Here is a 20,494-nt window from a genome sequence, read left to right on the forward strand (position 1 = left end):
TCCCCAAGAGCAGGGCCTCCTTCCCGCACGCCCCCCCCCTCAACACACACAGCAAAAGCCGCTGCCATTTTCCCAGCAAATGTTGGGTGCCAGACCCTCTGCTGGGCCTGGAGCTGTGCAACGAAGGCAGCTGGTGGTCCGACTTCTCTGACCTTCCATTCTAAGGCCTTCAGGCCAGCACCTGGCCCAAAGCAGACACTCAATATTTACTGTCTCTACAGGCAGCAAGAGCCCTTCTCACAAGAATTGTGGGAGAATAGTTTTTTGGGGGTTTTAAAAAATGTATTTATTTATTTTTGGCTGCGTTGGGTCTCCGCTGCTGCGCGCGGGCTTTCTCTAGTTGCGGAGAGTTGGGGCTACTCTTTGTTGCGGTGCGCAGGCTTCTCATTGCAGCGGCTTCTCTTGCTGCGGAGCACGGGCTCTAGGTGTGCGGGCTTCAGTAGTTGTGGCACGTGGGCTCAGTAGTTGTGGTGCACGGGCTTAGTTGCTCCACAGCGTGTGGGATCTTCCTGGACCAGGGCTCAAACCTGTGTCTCCTGCATTGGCAGGTGGATTCTTAACCACTGCGCCACCAGGGAAGTCCCGGGAGATAGTTATTATCATCTTGATTTTACAGATGGGAAACTGAGGGTCCAGACGGTCAGAGGATTCACCCAAGGCAGAGTCAAGGCCTGAATCCCGTATCTTCCCCCATCTCCCCCAACTGCCTCTCAAGAGTCGCTGAAACACGCTCAGAAAGAGAGAGGGTATGACTGGGATGGCTATGGTTACCGAGGAGGAGGCCTGGGTTTCCTTCTACAACTCACGGAGGCTGTACTATCTCAGGGGCTCGTACACAGACTATGAAGCAGATGGGGGACTTCAGTATGCAGAGCTGTTCTCAAAGTCTGGGGTCTCCAGCTATCGTCAGATTCACAGCCCCCTGAGAGGAACAAAAGTTTCAGCCAAACAGGACACAGTTGGTATTCCCCACTGATCTTTGACATAAGTCTTAAACTCCCTAAACCTCAGTTTCTTTGTTTGTATAAGTAATTACACCAAGCCTCTCAGATCCTGTGAGGAGTAAATAAAATAGCACATGCAAACCACCTGGCAGAGTAAGCGCCAATAATGATGTGTCCCTTCTTCACCTGCCCTATTTGTAAGGGTGAACACCCTGGGCTCAGAGAGGTCAAAGACTTGGCCCAGATCACACAGCGATCGGGCTGGAAGCCAGCCAGCGTTCTTTCCTCCCTTCTTGATTACCTTTCGGCCTTGGCAGACCCCACAACCACACGGTGTCCCTGACCCAATAAACAGGTGCAGGAGGGCCTTAATAGAGAAACTGCTGGAAGGATTATTTCCCGAGTTCCTTCTCCGAGGTGGTAGCTCCCCAATTCTCTTTCACTCTGGAGGAACTCTTTCTCCTCACTCTATTGGGCCACTTGCTGTTTTTGTCCCCGCTGTCAGCAGAGTGGGGAAGATAGTAAGAGTATCTAGGTGTGCCTGGGGGGTTGGGGGGACAGAGCACTGTGAAAGGCCCGTGGGGAGGCCACTAGTTCACGTGTGTGCCATATCACTCTGCTCTTGTGACTCTAGGTGTCTGTCCCAGTGGACCTGTGTGGCCTCCTGGGTGACCCTGTGCTGCTGGAGTGTCCCACGTTTGTGCATTTCTCTGTGTTCCCAAGGGCTTGTTGCTCCCCCACCCGCCAGCTGCTGCTCCCAATCCTGGGTTCTGCGAGGAGCTGGGCTAGGGGCAAGGGCAAGGTTGGGGGCAACGGTTCAGAAGAGACTGAGCACTTGGTCTCCGGCCTTAATGGTCGTGTCAGCCCCAGGGCCAGTAGCTACCAAATGATGGATGGGGTGGGCACCGTCCTCCATCCGCCAGAGCACAGGGCTCCAGCCCCTCCCCACAACCGCCCACCCGGATCCCTCCCAGCAGCCCACAGAGCGCCTTCCCTCACTCAGGTCTGGGCCCCAGCTACACGAGGGGGATGGGGAGACAGCAGGGGCCGCTCTGCTCTCCCTCTGCCTGACCCTGGCCCTGCTGGGGGTGGAGAGCAGCTGCCTGCCCCGATTCCAAGTCTACTTCCCTGAGATCTGAAAGCTCCTGGGCCCCAGGGGACAAAGACCAGAGCCTCAGGGGTGTGTGTGCACAGGAGAAAGGAGAGAGAATCCAGCAGTTTCTTCTTGGGGTAAGGGAGAGTGCCCCCCTTCCAACATTCACACACACCATAAAGTTGCTCAGACAGCAAGTTTGGAAAAGGGAGAAAAAAGGAAGGAGGATGCAAACAGAGGTGCCCTTTTCTTTTCTTTTTATTGGGGGGGGCGACAGAGCGACACCCAGTGAACAAAGTAATTGCTGCAATGTGGCTGTAATAACAGCTATTCAAGGGCCAATCATTCATATTAAACAGGGTGAAGCCAGCCTCTCATCTGCATGCTTGAGATTATATCCATTTGAAAAGTCATTTCCGCAGGCTGTACGAACGGCATTAATTCCCACGTGGCGCGCTGCTCTACCCCCTCCCGGGGCCTTCGCCTCCTTCCAGGCTCGCGCCTGCCTGTCCACCAATACCAATCCAAACCTGCAAGTGGGTGCTCCCAGGACTCTCCTCACCTCTGTCCTGAGACACCTGTCCTCCTGAGGAGAAGCACAGCGGCAGCCTCAAGCCTCCTTGCCTGTCTCTGTGCAGGTGTTGCAACAGCACTGCGGTGCTCCCTGCACTGTGGGTGAGCAGGCTCTGGGTGCCTGGCGCCCGGCCAGGTAGGGATGGGGTGGGGTGGAGTGGGGTACTGGAGGCAGGCCTTGATATCCGTGCCCTGCACCCACCACAAGGGTGTGGGCTGGAGGGGGGGAAAGGCAGAGTCCATGGGAGCCTGGACTCTGGCTAGAGAAGGCAGGGGACTGGGTGTCAGGGGGCCTGAGCTCAGTCACAACCAGCTGTGACTTCTCTGTCCTCCTCCTTCTCTGGGCCTCCATTTCCCCATCCCTACATGGAGAGCTGGTCTTGAAGGTCTCTTCTGACTTGAAAGCTCGAGGAGGAAAAATCCCTAGTCAGTATGTACACAAGAAGCCACCGTGTTCTAGCGGCTGGTGAGAGCCACGGAGGCTCCACTTGAATCACAGCTGTCCCTTTCCCAAAGGGAAATGTATGCCTCAAATTTCCCAATGGGGACCAGGGCTGCCTGCTCTGGTACCGAGGGGGACCCTCCAAGAGCCCCCTCCTCCATTCACTCCCACCCTTTCGCCTCTCTCCACACACTCCTATCCTGCCAATCCGCGCTCCCACCCCAGGTACCCATTTCCTCAGCAAAGAGCTGCTGACTACCTGCAGAAGTGGAGAGGCGCTCTGGGAATGAGACCATCAGGTTTCAAGGGCCAGCTGTGACCTTGGGCAAGTCACTGGGCTCATACCAACAAGTAAGGAGAGGAAATTAGAAGGCCTTTCTAGGATTTGCTAAAATTGAGGCCCACCCCTGCCTTCCCTGCACCCTCTCCTACGCTGCGCTGGGGGCAGAGGCCGAGTCATTTCCTGTGCTCTAGGGTTTTTTGTCTGGGGCGCTGGTCCTGTCCTTGGGTAGGTCCTGGTCTTCCGTCTCTCAGGGTTCCCTTGGGGAGCCAGGGCACCTCGGAGCCTTTGGCCAGTACCCCGACGCTCCCGCAGACGACGCCGTCGAAAGGAAGGAAGGAAGGGAGGGAGGGAGGGAGGGAGGAAGAAAGGAAGCAAGCAAGCAAGCAAGCAAGCAAGCAAGCAGGGTCAAAGCCACAGCCGCCTCTTCCGCTCCGGGGGAGTCTGCGGGCCGCCGGGGGGGGAGGGTGTGTGTCGGGGGTCCCACTTCCCGAGGCTCCTGGCCCTTCGAAGAACGCGGGCTCGCAACGAGGGCCGCCTCAGAACGCGCCCGGGTCCGCCTCTGTCCCCTCCCTGGCCGGAAGTGACGAGTTCCACCTACCTTGGGGCCAAAGGGAGGACCCAAGGGCTAGGGTGCTTTCGGGGGAGGGGAAAAGGACGGGGGAGCCCCACACGCGTAGAAACTTTTTGTGCCTTTTCCGCGGGCCCATATGGTGTACGGAGTATTAATTACCGTAGCTTTTTAATTAACAATCGCTTAATCTGAGCCGTAACATTTGCCACGACACCCTACGCCTCGTTGCGAACCCGCGCCGCCCGCCCTGCCAACTCATCAATTAATTTTTATTGACGTTTTCTTCCCCAAACAGGCACAATACCAGGGTTTTCCAATTAACACCTCCGCGATCTCTAATTAGTGCAATTAACAGACTGATGGATGCCCGGAGTTTACCCGCGAGGGAGGGAGGAAGGGAAGGAGGGAAGGGGCGGGGCAGTCCCCAGCGCGCTCTCTCTCCCGGCGCGCGTCCCGCAGGGCGCACACGTGCATGCGCTCAGCCTGAGATGGGGCGCACCTCCAGCTCTTAGGGGAGCACGGAGGGTGGGGGCGTGACCACAGGTAACCTGTACCCATAGCAATGGTGGTGATTTGAGTTGAAATAGCAGACACAGCCCTTTTGGAAACCTAGAACCTAGTTGGAGAGACAGCTGAAAGCCTGAGACTAGAAGTTGGCAAACTGGCTTCTAGCCCCAGCTCTATCACCAACTTGCTGTGTGACTTGGGCCAAGTTAGTTCTCCCCTTTTCTTCTCTGTATGATGGGGGAAACTAGACTAGATGTAACTACCAATTTATAATGCATACCCCTATCAACTTCCAAGAAAGACTGGGAAGCAGACTGCAATAAAAGACAGATAAAGCTACTTAAAATATAGTATCATGGGGTAGTAGGAAGGGAGAATAAATAGGCCAAGATCTTAAGCCAGAGGATCTCACACTTGAGTGCATCAGAATCACCTTGGAGGGCTTGTTAAAATACAGATTCCTGGGCCCCAGGCCCGGAGCTTCTGATTTTAGGTCTCTGGAATGAGCCTGAGAATTCATTTCTAAAAAGTTCCCAGGTGATGCTGATGCTGTCTGTCCAATACAACAGGGCTTCAACGATGAGCACTGGCTTTCGGTTATGAGCTTCCTGGCGGCCAAAACGAGATGATCTACCTCCAAGACCATTAATTCATTCAACATGGATTTAGTGCCCCATTAAGCTAAGCACTGAAGACCTATCTGCAGGAAACTGAAATTCAGTCCTGGACCCCTACAGGCTTACAAAACACAAACAGGCCAGTACAGGTGTCCTGACTGCTTTGAGGGCAACTGGTAATAATGGAGGTCCTATTTCCCCTCCCTTTTTTTCCTGGGTAAACCTGGCATTTGCCTTTTCGAAAGTTTAGCCACTAGTGGAGTTATGGTCATGAACAAAGTCATTCTTCTCTCTCCTCTGACGCTGGCCAGGAGAATATTTCACCGGCAATGACCCTTCATCCATTCATTGGTTCAACAAATATTTAAGCACTTACCCATGTGCCAGGCTGTGTGTGTGCAGACCTGAACAGAACAGGGCACAGGCCCTGCTCTCCTGGAGCTAATGTTCCCAGGAGGCGAGGCAGGTGATAAATAAGGACACAAACAGATAAGCTCAAATAAAATAAATTCTATCAAATATGAGTGCAGGGAATAAACAGGGGGATCTAATTTACACGGGGACAGGGAAGGCTTCCTTTTAAAATGGCATCTATACTTAGAAAAGAATGAGCAGGTATGGGTTAGGTAAAGTGCACACTGAATGCAGGGGACCAGCATATGCAAACGCCCTTATTTTACAAGAGAAGTCACTGGTTTCAGACCTTCTTCGGAGCAAAACGTCTTTGAAATGGACACATTTCTAGATTATATAAAAAGACACCTAAGTGGGTACCACACAGAACAGAGCATGAGGATGCTCTCTATTTCCTTCTTTCTTTCTTTTCCTTTCTTTCTAGCTGTCCTGCTATCAGCTCTTACTTGTGTCAAGGGACGGAAAGCAGAGGGCTTTTCAGAGCAATGAGCACTGACATTTCAAGTAACTTGGGATACTTCCCAATCTGTCATCCCAAGACCCAGGGATCCCCTTCCCCATTCAGCTCAGGCCCCAAAGGCCCACTGGCTTCAGGCCACCAGGTGAGGGAGGGCTCAGGCAGGAGCCACTTTGGGCCTCAGCCTTTCTTATCAGCCCCTCATTTGGCATCCTACCTGCTGACCCTGCTCTGATCTCTTATTACCTCTGTAATTAGAACATGAGCAGTGAGGCCACCATTCTGAGCCTTGGTTTCCTTGTTTACCATACGAAGCTAATACCAATAACCCTTCCTTTCAGGGTTGCTGTGGTATCAAATAAAATACACTGCCAGAGAAGGTGTTCAGAGAAGGGTATTAACTACAGTTATGGGGACCCAGCAAGTCCAGATCCCATCCTCTCATCCTAGCCTTATGGTTTGGCATTTGAGGAAAGTGAGACAGAATCCAAGGGTTAGAATGTCTCTGTAGCTCCAAAATGGGTCCCCACACCAGAGCAGGGTGATGTGAGTCACATGACTACTTGGTTCTCTGATCAGCCCAGCAGTGTCTCTCCTCAAGCAGATGGGGCTGTCAGAGCTCCAGAAAAAGCTCAAACCCTCTCCAGGCCCATGCCCTCCCTGTACTCGGGGACTCTCCCTTGTGTGGGTCAGAGGCTGGCACCCTCGGTTTTCTCCCTAAGACTCCCACTTCAGCCTGAGAGTCTCCCTAAATGACACACTAGGAGCTATCTGGTCCAACTTTAGGGACCATTCAAGGCCTCTTCTTGGCACAAAGCTTCCAAGCCCAAGGGGCTAGTGCGTGTGGCAGGGTGAGGACACACCTCTAAAAGGATGCAGCAACCCCTGATTTGGAAGGGGAGCCACCATCCTGGGCTGTCTGTTCCAGGTTCTCCCCCAAGTTTGTTTGTTTATTTATTTATGGCTGCGTTGGGTCTTCGTTGCAGTGTGCGGGCTTCTCATGGCAGTGGCTTCTCTTGCTGCGGAGCATGGGCTCTAGGTGCGTGGGCTTCAGTAGTTGTGGCTTGTGGGCTCTAGAGCACAGGTTCAGTAGTTGTGGCGCACAGGCTTAGTTGCTCTGCGGCATGTGGGATCTTCCCGGGCCAGGGATCGAACCCGTGTCCCCTGCGTTGGCAGGCGGATTCTTAGCCGCTGTGCCACCAGGGAAGTCCTCTCCCCCAAATTTCAATAACTTTATTTTCTAATCATAAAAGTAAGATGTCCTGGTAGAAAAGTATGAAGAAAAAGTAAGGAGACTTATAAGTACCTTATAAGATCCTTTGGGGATCCACTCCTTCCAGTCTCATCCATTTTCGCCCTCTTTGGGCATATAAACATGTAAAACGTGAGCTTGGGCTCATAATCTGTACATGGTTTGAATTTTTCTGTTTTCCCACTCACCACTTATGGTCATAACCATTTCCACATGACATCAAATATTTTAATTAACAGTTTTTAGTGGTCACAGAGTCGTTTGAATGGGCTGTGTGTTCCAGAATTTATTGAGCAAATCCCCTAAAGCTGGACATCCAGACTGCTGCCTATGTTTTCACTTTGACACTGTAATAAACACCCTCATGTGAACAGAATATTCTCCATTTCTAGTTGCTTAGGATACAGGTTTAGGTAGAATTGTATAGTTTTAAGGCTCTTGATACACTTATTCCTTAATTGATGTCCATAAAATGTGTGCTGACTTTGCCCTACCTTCAGCAATGCACCCCTGTCCCAGAGGACTCACAAGCTTTTTTTTTTTTTTTTAAGCTATCTTCCTCCAATTCTCCTCAGCTCCTTCTTCAGAGGATTCTCAGATTCTGCTTATGGTATTGAGAACCCAACACTACCGACCCTGTCAAATCTGGGCACATAGCTGGGTGATGGGCCTCTGCCTGCAACTGACACTGGGCACAGTGGGTACTGGCATTTGGACACACAGAGGGGGATAAAACACAGCCCTTGCTTTGGGGGGGGGGTTATAGTTTGGTGGAGAAAGGAAGACATACAGACAAACACAAGCATTTAAAAATACCCATACTGGGACTTCCCTGGCGGTTCAGTGGTTAAGACTCTGAGTTTCCACTGCAGGGGGCGTGGGCTCAATCCCCTGACAGGGAGCTAAGATCCCACATGCCATGCAGTGGGGCCAAAAATTTAAAAAATCATACCTAGGTTCCACCCCAGATCAATTTAATTGGATTATCTGGGATCCAGGCATGGATAATTTAGAAAGTTCTTCCAAGTATTCTAAACTTCAAGTACAGCCAGGGTTGAGAACCTCTGCCCTACAAAACACACACAACTTTACAAATGTTAAGTAGATACTGGGGGGTGGCGTGGTTGCTAGCTATGGGTGCCTAGAGGGAGTGGGGGTGCTCCGGGAAGGCTTCCTGTAGGAGGTGACTTCTGAGCTGAGTTTTATGGAAGTGAAGCCTGGGCACACAATTTGTGAATATATTTTAATAACAACCATTCCACTCAGAGTCCTTGAAAGTTCTTTCCCATACCCTGTCACACACAACCTGCACTCTGACAGATGAAGGAACCATACTTCAAAGATGTTTAGTGATGTGTCAAGGTCACTTGGCTGCTAGGAGGTTGAGCCAAACTGAAACCCTATAGCTCTTCTGACTCCCAAACCAGTGCTCTTCCCCAGAATTCCACCTCAGACGTGGCAAGGCCCAGAGGGCGGTCACTCTGGAATTTCCCTGGAATCTGAACCTTTCCCCACCACCATCACCACACCCCAGCGCACTTTCACTGGCTCTGGCCCCAAAATGCTCCCAGCAGGCCCTTGCAAGGTGGCCTCCCTCTACACGCCTTCCAAGTACCATGACCAAAAGGAAGAATTAACAAAAAGAAAAAAAAAAAAAGAAAAAAAGAGAACCAAAGATCCCACTCCATCTCATTAAGAAAGTAAACATAAGAGCCATCTAAGTGTCTAATTAAGCTTCTAATTAGTCCCTGCTTGTTACTAATGCAAATTAGATTACTCCGCTTAACTACAGCATGTCCACAACACCCTTGTTAATTGCGGCCTTTTGAAATTAAATTACTCCCTAATTAGCATATCAAAGCCATTGATTCGGAGCTGGGAAAGATGAGGGCAAAAGGAGCCGAATGCCAAGTTTGGTTAATCAGAGACGGCTAATTAAATAGTGCCGTCTTTCGTGGGGGGCCCGCTGGTTAAGAGGTGGGGTACTCATCCCGGGCCCAAGTGGCCATCTGGAGCCTGGTTCTGGTAGTGCCCTTGGCACCAGGGGGCTCCAGCTGGGCTGGGACAGACCAGTAGTCTGGCCTTCTCTGGGGCCCTGGCTGTTCTGCCCAGCCCGCCTCTGACATGCCCTGGCCCCTTCCTTTGTCTCTCCTGATGATATCTAGGGGTGGCATTCACAGGGATCTTGGGTACCAACTCAGGGGCATCCAAAAAACACACCCATATTCGAATTGCAAGATTCAGCATCCTTCCACATCCCTCTCCCTGTTCCAAGATGAATTCTGGAAAGGTGACTGCTCCCAGTGCTTCTCTAATCCCCACCTGTGGTTCCATTCGCGGAAGAAAGTCTCCCCATCCCCAACAAAAAGTACATAAATTTGGGGGGGGGCAGGTAAGAGGGTGATGACTTTCACAAAGGGGGCTCACCTGGGCAGGGATGGGCTGATTTCAGCTTGGAACAGACCCCTCAAAACACAAGACCCTGTAATTCCCTCCGTGGTAGAAGGAAGGGGAAAAAAAATCACCCGCCACCGTCAGTTCCTAAGCAGCTGTGCAAGAATTAGATTTGGGTCAGGGTGTCCTTCAAGGTCTTCTCTGCGCTCTCCTACAGACCCTGCAAAGCCTCTCAGACACCTGCCCCCCCCCAGCTCTTCCTAGAATACTGAGGATGGGCAAAATCTCCATGAAAAAGTTGCTAACTGAGGGCTTCCCTGGTGGCGCAATGGCTGAGGGTCCGCCTGCCGATGCAGGGGACACGGGTTCGTGCCCCGGTCTGGGAGGATCCCACACGCCGCGGAGCGGCTGGGCCCGTGAGCCATGGCCGCTGAGCCTGTGCGTCCGGAGCCTGTGCTCCGCGGCGGGAGAGGCCACGGCCCGCACCGCTAAAAAGAAAAAAAAAAAAAAAAAGTTGCTAACTGAAACGCCCTCAGGGGCTAGGCGGGTCCCCAAGAGGGCCAAGTGGGAAGTGGAGGGTACTCAATCCCAGTCTATCTTTACCCCACAGAAATGCAGGCTCCAGTGTTTGATAGGGTTTGGGTTTTTCAAAAGCAGCCAAGTGGGGATATTTATGTGAAATTTACCACCATAATAAACTTTGTGTGAGCCAACAAAACACATAAGGGGTGAAGTTAGTCCATTTGTGACCTCAGCCCTTATGGTCAGCATTCTAGACAGGCAGGTTCCAGTCAGCTGTGTGACCCTGGACAAGTTACATCACCTCTCTGGGCCTGGGGACCTCACCTGTCAAACAAGAACAAGGAGGTATGTGAAATGGCAAAGCACAGTTCCTCAGTCAGGGTCTGGTGACCACCTAGTTCTACTCTGTACCTGCCATAATCCCTTCCCAGACTTCGGATGTCTTCTAGAACCTTCTTCCTCCATCTTCCATGCAGAAGGCAGAGTCTGGGCTTCCAGGTGTCCTTGGCAATGCTGAGGGCTTGTTCCTACAAATGCCTGACTTGGCAGCTGGGCAGCTAGGAGGTACACACCTATGCTCTCTGCCCTACATTTAACGGATTAGCCCCGGTGGGTGCAACAGATCTTAAATGCCTCTTCTAAAAAAGACAGAACTTTCACAAGAACAAAATCTTGACGGCTGACAGGTTCCTAGCCTGGTCCTTCAGTGTCCCCCTCCCCCAACTAGGGTGTGTATATGTGTGTGTCTGTGTATGTGACTCTGTCCACAGCTCTCCTTCCCCCAGTTCTCCTCTCCAAGTTTCTCACCAGCAGCCCCCGCAGCACAGAGTCAGGGTCATGGCCAAATTCCCAAAGGGTTTGGTTTTGCTGATTTACCGAGGGATCAACCAGTGCCCAGGGGAGAGGAAGCCCCCGCCCCCACCCCCCAGTGCCCAGCTCAAAAGGGTGAATCTCAGGCAGTGCCCAGTCCATGGGTATCCATCCAAACCAAATTGGTCTAAAGGGCCCATAGCAGTGGTTTTATTTTAGAAAACAAGTGAAATTTAAAGCAAAGCAGAAAAAGATAAATGGGGAAGGGGTGAGGCTGTCCTGGTGTGAGGGGGAGGGCGGAATGGTGGTACAAGCGGGCCAAGCTGCAGCCCGCCTCGCTGAGCTCTCTCTCCCAACGAGATTCAATTAATTGATAACAAGAGGCATCAAATTAATTTCTGGAGGATGTGAGATTCTGATGAAGGGAAATCTTGTAGATGGGGATCGGGTGGGAGGCGGCGGGCAGCGCCCCCTCTAATCAGGCTCCGCTGCCTAACTGGGGAGAAGGAGACTTGCCTGGGCCGCTTGGTCGTCTGCCCCGCGCTCCACAGCGCCCCTTTCGGGCAGGACACGCGGAGGCAGTGAGCTCCGGATGCGTGGAACAAAGCGGGCCAGTCTCCTCTCACCCAACGCCCAACTCCCTCCTCCCCGCCACCAGCCCACAGCTGCAGGGAAGGGCGGGGGCAGGGAGAGTTGAGTGTGGGTGCTCCCTCACCAACTGCACAGTTATGAAAACCAGAGCCCAGGGAGAAGACTGTCATGCCTAAGGTCACAGAGGGAATGAGGAAGCTGGTAGCAGTGCGCTTACTGGTGCCCCTCAAGGGTGAGTCCCAGACCCATGCGACCCAGATGGGCGAAGTCATCCCCAAGTTCAAGGAGGTCAGCACACAGCGTGGGAGACCCTCCCTGTAGCTAAAAGATAGAGGCCACCCGCCCCCTCTTCCAGAGTTCCCTGGACCCCCAAACCCCAACATCTTAGGGCCGAAGACACCCGGCGCGTGCGCTTCCCCGCACCTCGCAAAGATGTGCTCGCGGAGGCTCAGGGTAACACTGGCCGGGCTAGTAACCCAGAGTGAGTGCCCGCAGCTGGGGGGCAAGGACCGGGAGCCCTGGCTCTCCTGAGAACCCTGGAGGCTTCCTAAAGGAAGGATTCTCCCAAGTGGACCAACTGTGCACCCTCAGCATCCGACCTTCACAAGTGCCTCTGTGCCTCCGGCTCCAACCCAGAGATGTGGAAGCCTCCAGAGCACTGCGCCCAAGCACTTACAGTAGCCACCGCTCCCTCGGTCTCCTGCATATCCTGAGTTCCCACCTCTCCCCCAAATTCTCCTCAGCTGCGCCCGCCCTTTTCTTTCAGGGTGTGATACACATCTGCCCAAAGAACCCCCTGAAGGAGTGAAAGGGGGAAGTATATGCTACCCTCTTTTGGACCAACTTCTTTCGGCCTGGGTCTCCTGGAAGCCTGAGCTCCAGAGCTGGGAAAATGAATCCCACGGAGCCCGCCCTCCAGCACACCCGGTTGAAGAAACAAGAACAGAAGCCCCTTCACCAGCCCACGAGCCATTTTCACTTCACACAGCTCAGCCCTCCTGAAGGCTCTCCTGTGCCGGCTGTGGAGTGTGAGGACGGGAGCCTGCCTCCAGTCACCAGAACCTGTGGGAAAGATCCTCACTGGGGCACTTGCTCCATTTCTGATTTTCCAAGTTGTAAGCGAGCCACCTCTTATTAAACCTCTTCACCTAGACTCCTGTGGGCCACGGCACACAGCAATGGCTCCACAATGTTTGTGGAATGGAGAGCAGGAGTCCCGGTCCCCATGCCCGGATCCACCCTGCCCTCCCGTCACCACCATTTGTCCCTCCCTCGTTGCCGGGGGGAATTCTGGGTAATTTCCACCCGCTGACCCTGCCTACCTTGAACAAATGCAGAGGGTCACTGGTCTACACACCTCACTTTGTTACTGTCTGAGGAAAAACCATCTCCCCTCCCCTCCCTCCCATTTGCACCGTAGCCCAGGTCAGGTGCCATCAGAAAACTCCAAGTAGGAGAGAAGACTTTCCCCATGTCTTGCACCACCAACGACTCCACACACCCTCAGGTCCCCCAGCTTGGGAGGCTTCAGCTGGACAGAGGATGGGGCCTGGGGAGGTGGGCAGAGCTGCTGGGATTTGGGGAACAGGCTGCATGGCTATGACCAGGGCTGGGGAGAAGAAAGGCACCAGGCTGCACTGGAGCAAGGGACAGCCAGGTAAAGATCCTGGGAGGAGTCATCCTGGGACAAGGAACAAAGGAAGGAAGGGCATCAGCCCGGCCCAGGCTTGAATGGCTCACTCCTTTGAGGGACCAGATGCTTTGACTCTATGGCTCAGCACCCTGTGGCCTTGTCCAAATGGGCACCTTTTGTGCTAGGAGCTCTTCATTTCCAGCTCAGGCAGGCATGCCCCGAGTCCAGGCTCTGCACAGGGCCCACGAAACGCCATCTCACAAGACCACCGCGTCTGCAAGCCTCAGGGTTTGGAGTAGAGGGTTCCTGCTGTAACCCCAGCAGGGCAGAACTGGCCGTGGGTGAAGGTGTGCATTTCCATGGAGAATCCAGGGAGACAATGTTGAAAGAGGCGGAAACTTCACACTCAAGGGAAGTTTCTTTTTGTTTCTTTAAGATGATCCATCCAGGAGTAGGTCCCAGATTGATGTGAGACTGCCTGCCAAGCTTGTCTTCCATAACGCTGAATAAGCCAGGGTTCCAAACCATAAAAAGTCTCCCTTTTTGGAGAAAGGTGGTGCCGGCCATGTTTCCTCCTCTGTGTTCTAGGGAACTATCCCTCTCACTTTTGCTTCCATGAGCACCTTAGGATGTTGTGGGGAGGGGGGATGACTGGACCTTCCAGGGTCATGTGCAGGTGGGAAATGTCAAGTTCTGAGCCCAGACCTTCCCTTAAAGGGAAGACAGGAGGAGGAAACCCAGCCCCCTCGTTGGAGGGCTGAGGGGGACGCAGGCCTGAGCTTTTGAAGAAGGGATGGGGAGTGGCAGGCCCTCCCATCCCCTCCTTTCTCCCTTCCCCACAGCAGAGTCTCAAGGCCTACCGGTTACACTGGGAGTCCTAGGAGCCCCACATGTCAGTCCCAGCCCTACCACTAACTAACTGTGTGACCTCAGACAAGTTGCTTCTTCTCTCTGGGCTTCATTTTCCAAACCCCTAAAATGGAGATTAATTTCCAGTATTCAGTCCAGCACGTGGCCTGGCGGTGCTGGGAATCTAATAATAAAAGCCACCCCTTGGTCAGTACTACCCTGCACCAGGCACTATGCTAGGTACTTCATGTCTGCTCTTCCGTCCTGCTCCCAAACAGGCTCTAAACGGCTATCACTGACCTACCTTACACATAAGAAAACTGAGGTTCCAATAGCTTAACTAAGCTCTTCAGAGACCCATCACCACTGGCAAGTTCCAAAGGCTTTTCCCCTGTGACCCATGTTCTGCCCTGGGGAGGCCTGAGTTCCTTGCCCTGGGTTCCAGGGTTCTAGAACCAAGTCATAGGAAGTCATTTCAGCCGTCGGAGCCTCAGAATCCTGTCAAAACCAGTGCCTGCCCTGCCTTGGTCTGGGAAGCTGGGAGATTTTGAAAGGAAACGGTGCGGAGCTCCTTGGCTGGAAGACATGATTACTTTGCACAGTTTGGGTTATTAGAAAAGTAAAGACATTGTGCCTGCTTGGGATGGGCATGGAGGGGTTTGCATTTCAGCTGGAGAGACAGGAAAGCTGCCAAGGCAGTGGGGCAGCAAAGGTGTAGGATGCAGGGAAGGAGGGTGCAGCTCCTCCAGGTGTGGAAGATCAGGGAAGCCTTCTTGGGGAGATGGCCCTTCCCCGCTTGCACCTCATACCTTTCCTCTGAAACAGACACGCTGCTCCCACCCTCCTCTCTCTAATGTGATATCTTATCTGCCTCTCCTACCCTGACAATGTGCAGACCCCAGCCTTCACTGCTTGGGCGCACCAGTGCCCAGCCTGGGACCTGCCCAGACAGAATAGGGGCTCAGCAAACCTTTGGGGAATTAATGGATTAAAGGATTCCCCCCTCCTTTCCAGCCCCTAAGGAAGAGGTGTGTTTGGAGTAGGGGCCCAGCAGGATATGCACATTCCTGGCAAGAAGGGATCTACCTGCCAGCAGCCAGAAAGGAAGTTTCTGGCTAAAGGCACAGGGAAGGAGGTTGGGGTAGGGATGTCTAGGTGTGAGAAGTGTACCTACACAGAAAGGGACAGGGACAGGTCCTTTTTCAAGTTAGGCCCAACCTGCCCTCCCCCCACCCCCCAGCACTGGTGTCAGGCCTTTCTCCCCGCAGGGCTCATGGGTTCACCAACTCCATAACTCCTGCAAAACCTGCCCAGGACTGGGAGAAGGACAGTAAACCCCACCCAGGGGCCCAGCACTTAGTGCCAGGAGAGAAGGTTCCCATGGTCCCCCCCCCCAGTTTAGTGTCAAAACTGGGACGGGGCTAAGGTAGTGTGGGGGGGGATCCAGGAGAGATTCACATCTTACAGGGGTCCTGAGTTGGCGGGGAGCACTCTCTAGAGCCACCTCCTCCCCCTGCCACGCTGCCCCACTGATGAGAGGGGGAGTGATGCCAAATGGGGAGCCCCATGAGACATAGCCCTGCTTTTGAGAGCCTCAGATCTAAGGGTGCCAGAGCGAGCAAGCTGTCCAGGTGCCCACAGCACAGTCTCAGGGCCCTCCCTCCCTCCTGCCAGGTGACAAAGAGCCCCAGAACCCAGGCAAGACAAAGTTAAAACAAAAATAAAAACAAAGTAAGCCTGTGGATTTCCCATCCCCTGCAGCGGTTTTCTGCCAGGTTGGGCAGGGGTTGTCTGGGGCAGGGGCTGTCTGAGGTGGGGGGCTCTCCTTAGGGCAGCTGGGGCCTGGCCAGCTTGTTGGGCCTTGGGCCCCTGCACCCACCCACTAGCTCACCAGGAGGGTCATCGGCTTGAAATGCCCAGCGCCAGCAGCGCTCAGTCCCAAAAGTGAGCTTCTGGGTTCAAATTCTTGGTGTCGAGGTCTCCATTACCCACTGTGCTCCACAATGGGACTGGTCAGACCCTCCCGTGGCTACAGGCGGTACAGATGATCCCACAGCTCCTTCCTTCTGGGTGGGAGAAGGGGGCACCCAGGTGAGCCTCCAGCTCCGACCCTAACTGCCTCTCAAACTGCGCTCCCAAGGCCCTCAATCCCAGACCCAACACAGTTCGCCCTAGGACAATCCAGGCGTCCGCTTTAACACGGGATGAAGGTGCTGAAGTTCAAGTGAAAACCCGCATTGGCCAAAATGCTCCTGGGCTTTCTCAGCCACCACGGGGATGACAGCTTCAGACTTGGGTTTTCTCCTCCGGGTACCCCACCTCCAACCCCTGCTCCAGGCTCCGAGGTCAATAAGCAGGGAGACCCGGCGCTGGGGTGCGAGACACGCGGTGATCTCCAGACGCCTTAAACCCCAGGCACGGAGTGAGCGAGGAAATCAGTCAGGCGGGGGATGGCAAGAGAGGCCCGCGGTGCAAAGGGACGAGCCGGGTGTTCTAAGGGCTCAGGGTCTCCGCGCTCCCGTATCCTCTTCCCCTAACCTAGACAGTCCGGGTGAGACGCCGATGTGTTCACGAGGTCGCCCCAGTTGGAAAGAAGGAATCCGCAGCCGTCAGGGCCTCTGACTCAGAATCCGCCTCCCGCGAAATCGCATAGTCCTTTGCCGGGGACGCCGGGACCCCAGGTCGCTCAGGGCGCCCCGCATTCTAGCGCCTCGAGCTGTAGCTGGGCTCAGCTCAAGTTAGTTAGTTTGGCGTTGTTGGGGAGCGCAAGACTCGAGAGCTGCCGAGGTGACCGCCTCTCAAAGAGAGGTGTCTGCCAGGGGGCTGTCCAGGGGAGAGGCCACAGTCCTGGATCTGAGGGGGGTCTTGCTTGGTTATCCCGGGGCACTCTTCCCTGGCGGCCTCCGAACCCTGCTGCCGCCCTCTCTCCCCACTACATGGTGAGGCGGGGCTCTCCCCAAATGGAGTGAATGAAGATATCGGCCGGGTCAACCCCCCACCCGCCAGCACCGGCGCACAAAATCACAAGGGGCCGTTTCCAGACGCTCTCAAGTCCCCAAGAAGTTTTCCGCTCTATCTCCCAGCCGACCCAGGTATGGCGGAAAGGCGTTGACTGGCCCCGGAACCTCCGGGGTGCGACCCCAGCAAACCAAGTCCCCTCCTCACCTAAGGCGACGCGTTGGATAGGACCGCGGTGCCCCCCCATCTATCTGCCTCCGGCGCGTCTTGGGGAGTCCTGGACAGACTGGGGTTGGGGGAGCCCACTTCACCACTTCCCTCCCCGGCTCAGGAAAGTCCGGGCTGGGAAGTACTCTTTGTCTGACTCGGGGCGGGGGGGTGGTCGCGCCCCCAGACACCCCATTCCTCGCGGCCAGGCCGGGAGGAGGCCGGTCCTAGATTCTTGCGGGGAGGGCGGGCCATAGTAGCCTTTCCAGCCCCCCCAACCCCTGCCGACCTCCTCTGCCCGCCCCCCCGGCGCCGCGCCGTAGCCCCCACCTGTTCCCCAGGCAGCTCCGGGCCACGGGGGCCTGAGCCGGGGCGGGGTGGGTGTCGCGGCTGCGCTGGGTCAGGGCGCCGCAGCCGGCCCCGGCTGGAACAAAGTGCGCCGGCCTGGGCCCGGCTCCTCCCGGCGCGTCTCCCGCGGGCAGTTTGCAAACACAAAGTGAGCCAGTGAGCGGGCGAGAGAGTGCGCGAGCGAGGGAGTTGGTCTGGTCGCCGGCCCAGCCCCCACCCGCGTCCCCGAGCTCGGCCAGCCACCTACCTGTCCGGCCCGGCCGCGTGCGGGCTCCGGCCCGTCAGCCCGCGCGGGGCATGGGGCTCGCTCCGGTCGCCGCCCGGGCCCGCCGCCGCCCGCTGGGACTGCCCCTCCGCGCCGCTCGGCGCCGCGCAGCTCCCGGGCGTCCTCCCTTCGCGCCGCGCCGGCCGGCCGCCGCGCGCCCTACCCTCGCCGGGGCATCGCACTTTGGGGGCAGCTCGGCTTGCTCCGGCTGTGCTCCTCCTTCCCGATCCTCCCGCGACGCTTGTTCGCTCGCTCGGGCGCCGGGGCTCCGGGACCCCGGCGTCCCCGCCCCCGGCCCAGCCCTGGTTCCGGCCCGGGCTCCTCCCCGCTGCGCCGCCGCCGCCTGCGCCGCGCCCTCCTCGCGGGCTGGGGGCTACGTCCCGGCCGCCGGCCGCACAGTCCGGTCCGCAGGGGCGGCCGGCTCCGGACTCCGAGGGGCTGCGACTGAGCCCGGGCAGCGAGTGGCTGCGAGCGGGCGGCGCGCGGGCGGGGCGGGAGGGGGCAGGGAGGAGGGGGAAGGAGGGAGCGCGCGGAGAGCGAAGGAGGAGGGAGCGAGCGAGCGAGCAGCGGAGGGAGGGAGACCAACTTCTAGCGCTACCATAATTCACCTAAAGCAGGTGCAGCAACTTTCACCCTGCCCGGCAGCCAAGTCGTGAGCGAGAGGAGACCACGTGGACCAAACTTTAGGGGTAGAAAAGGTGGGGATCTGGGGAGAAGACGTAGGGCTGCGATCCTGTAAAAAGGAGGGGGGGGAGGTGGAGAGACCCCAGGAATTCACACTGGCCTTGCGAATCCCTTGGCGCGCTTTGCAAGCTCCAGCTTTTCCCTGGAGTCTGGAGGTACGGCCAAGCCCTGCTCCCACACGGTTCACTGGTTCCCGGCGGGCTGCGCCCTATGCAGGGAGTGGCCGGGGGGCCCAGAGCCCGGAGCCGGTGTCCTTCCTCCTCTCCCTTCTGCGCCCCACTGCTTGGGGCTGGGGGTGGGCTTTTGAACCGGGGGGTGGGGGAGGTGGGAAGGCTCCTTCTGGGCTTTGTGAACGGTCACCCCGGGCGCGCGCCGCCTCCCTCTCCGGAAGGGGAATTTCCCATAAAGTGCTCTGCGAACCGGTGAAGAAAGGGCCCAAAGCCGGACCCACGCGGGCAGAGCGGAGTGCAAAGTAGAAGCAATTATCCGGACAAATTAGATTGTAAACAAAACTCAACGTCTTTTGCCTGAGGGCGGGGTAGGGTGCGGGGAGGAATCGGAGGGATTGTGGCGGTAGCCAAGGTGTGTATTTGGGTTGGGAGGGGGAAGTCTGGATGAGGAAAGGCCCCAGATCCAAGGGGGAGGGCTGTGCTGGTAGCAGGCGCCCCACTCAGAGACCCGTGGAAACCTGAATAAATCCTTCCCCCCGCCTTCCACCCCCAGAACATCTCCGGTCTGGCTCTGTGTGTTGCAGTGGGGAGGGGTGAGGGACACCTCAGGGGTTGTCAAAGGAGTGCCCATGACCAAGGGAGGACCCAGCTGTGGGGGGAAGGGCAGGAAGGCCGTGGCTTTAGAAGGCTCTCCTGCCCCAAATCACCCGAGGCAGGTGGAGACGGGCAGACACAGGATGATCCTGTGGAATGTGAGCTGGGGGTGCTTCAGGGATTGGAGCTTAGGATATACCAGGGCTGTGGCCTGGGGAGAGAGGATTTCTTGGAGGAGAAGCCTCTCCAATGGGGCTTGGAAGAAAAAGAGAGGAGGCTCCCCCTTGGGTTCTCCATCCCTTATTCCATCCCTTTTCTGTGGGTACAATAGCCAGAAGGAGCTGTAATGCCAGTGCTATCTGTCCAGGTCTAGATCCTCTGTATTGCCCTACACAGGGCAGGTGTGACAGGCATATTCAGCTTCTGCTGGAGTATTTCAAATAGCTAGGTGTGAAATTGTTGGGAGGAGGACCCTAAGCACCATTTATGTGGATACCACAGGGTCCTTTCCAGTGTAGCCAGAGCAGAAGCAATAAGAATAAAATAACCACAGCTAACCTCTGAGTCGTACCACATGCCAGGCATAGGACTCATTTCATCTTCACAATAACCCTATAAGTAGATAGTACTATTACCTCCATTTTACAAAACGGTTAAGTCACTGTCCAGGCTTACCCGGCTGGTAAGTGATGAAGCAGGATTTCAACCAGAGCTACTTCTGTGAGGCCTTTAAAGCAGTACTGCCTGCTTGTGGGTTACCTGAGGAGTATAGTTTGGGAGAAAGGAAGCCTTTGGTGGTGTGACTGTATTTATTTTCTATGGAGAGTCAGCGCTGGTGGGAGTCAGGGTGTGTGGACAGGCCCGGGCATGGCCTGGAATTGGCAGGTTCTTGTGTAAGCCCAGCTGGATTATGACCACGCCATGCCCCTCAGGTCTCCTTTCCATCCATCCTACAGAGGCTTCAGGTCAGGTGAGAACTAGGGACTTTCAATACAAAAGAAGGAATGAGGTGACCTCCAGTGGGCTTCTCTGGCTGGCTGTCATGCCCACTGCATCCTTTCCCATCACCTTCCTGCGGCAGCCCTCCATACCTCACACGTGGATTCACGTGCCAAAGGGATTTCCCTAGGAAATGCTTTGGCTTTCATTTCAGTTTACCCTCATCTCCAGGCCAGTTCAGTTCCCAGCACCCTGTGAGTCACAGTGGGGGGCCCAAGGGAGGCAAAGGATCCTGTCTGGGCCTCACCTAAAGGGCATTTTAATGAGGAAGCAAAGCCTCAACGGGGAGAAGTCTCACTAACAGAATGTTGAGCATA

At 55.4% G+C, this 20,494-nt stretch overlaps 1 protein-coding gene across 3 annotated transcripts in view; it reads right to left on the minus strand.

Annotated features, from left to right (window-relative positions):
- The window catches only part of FOXP4 (forkhead box P4), a 51,533-nt gene extending 33,374 nt beyond the window's left edge, over nucleotides 1-18,159 (minus strand). Inside the window, exon 1 of one of the 3 annotated variants that reach the window (XM_029242560.1) lies at nucleotides 17,713-18,159. The gene's annotated coding sequence lies outside the window, so the exon portion shown is untranslated. Of the gene's footprint in view, nucleotides 1-2,599; nucleotides 2,707-17,712 lie in introns of those variants that run through there. The other 2 variants (XM_029242556.1, XM_029242557.1) reach the window with 2 other exon arrangements.
- Between the last annotated feature and the right edge of the window lie 2,335 nt (nucleotides 18,160-20,494).

The sequence above is a fragment of the Monodon monoceros genome, unplaced genomic scaffold, assembly GCF_005190385.1.
Source record: "Monodon monoceros isolate NGI ecotype Baffin Bay Population unplaced genomic scaffold, NGI_Narwhal_1 Super_Scaffold_3, whole genome shotgun sequence".
NCBI lineage: Eukaryota > Metazoa > Chordata > Mammalia > Artiodactyla > Monodontidae > Monodon > Monodon monoceros.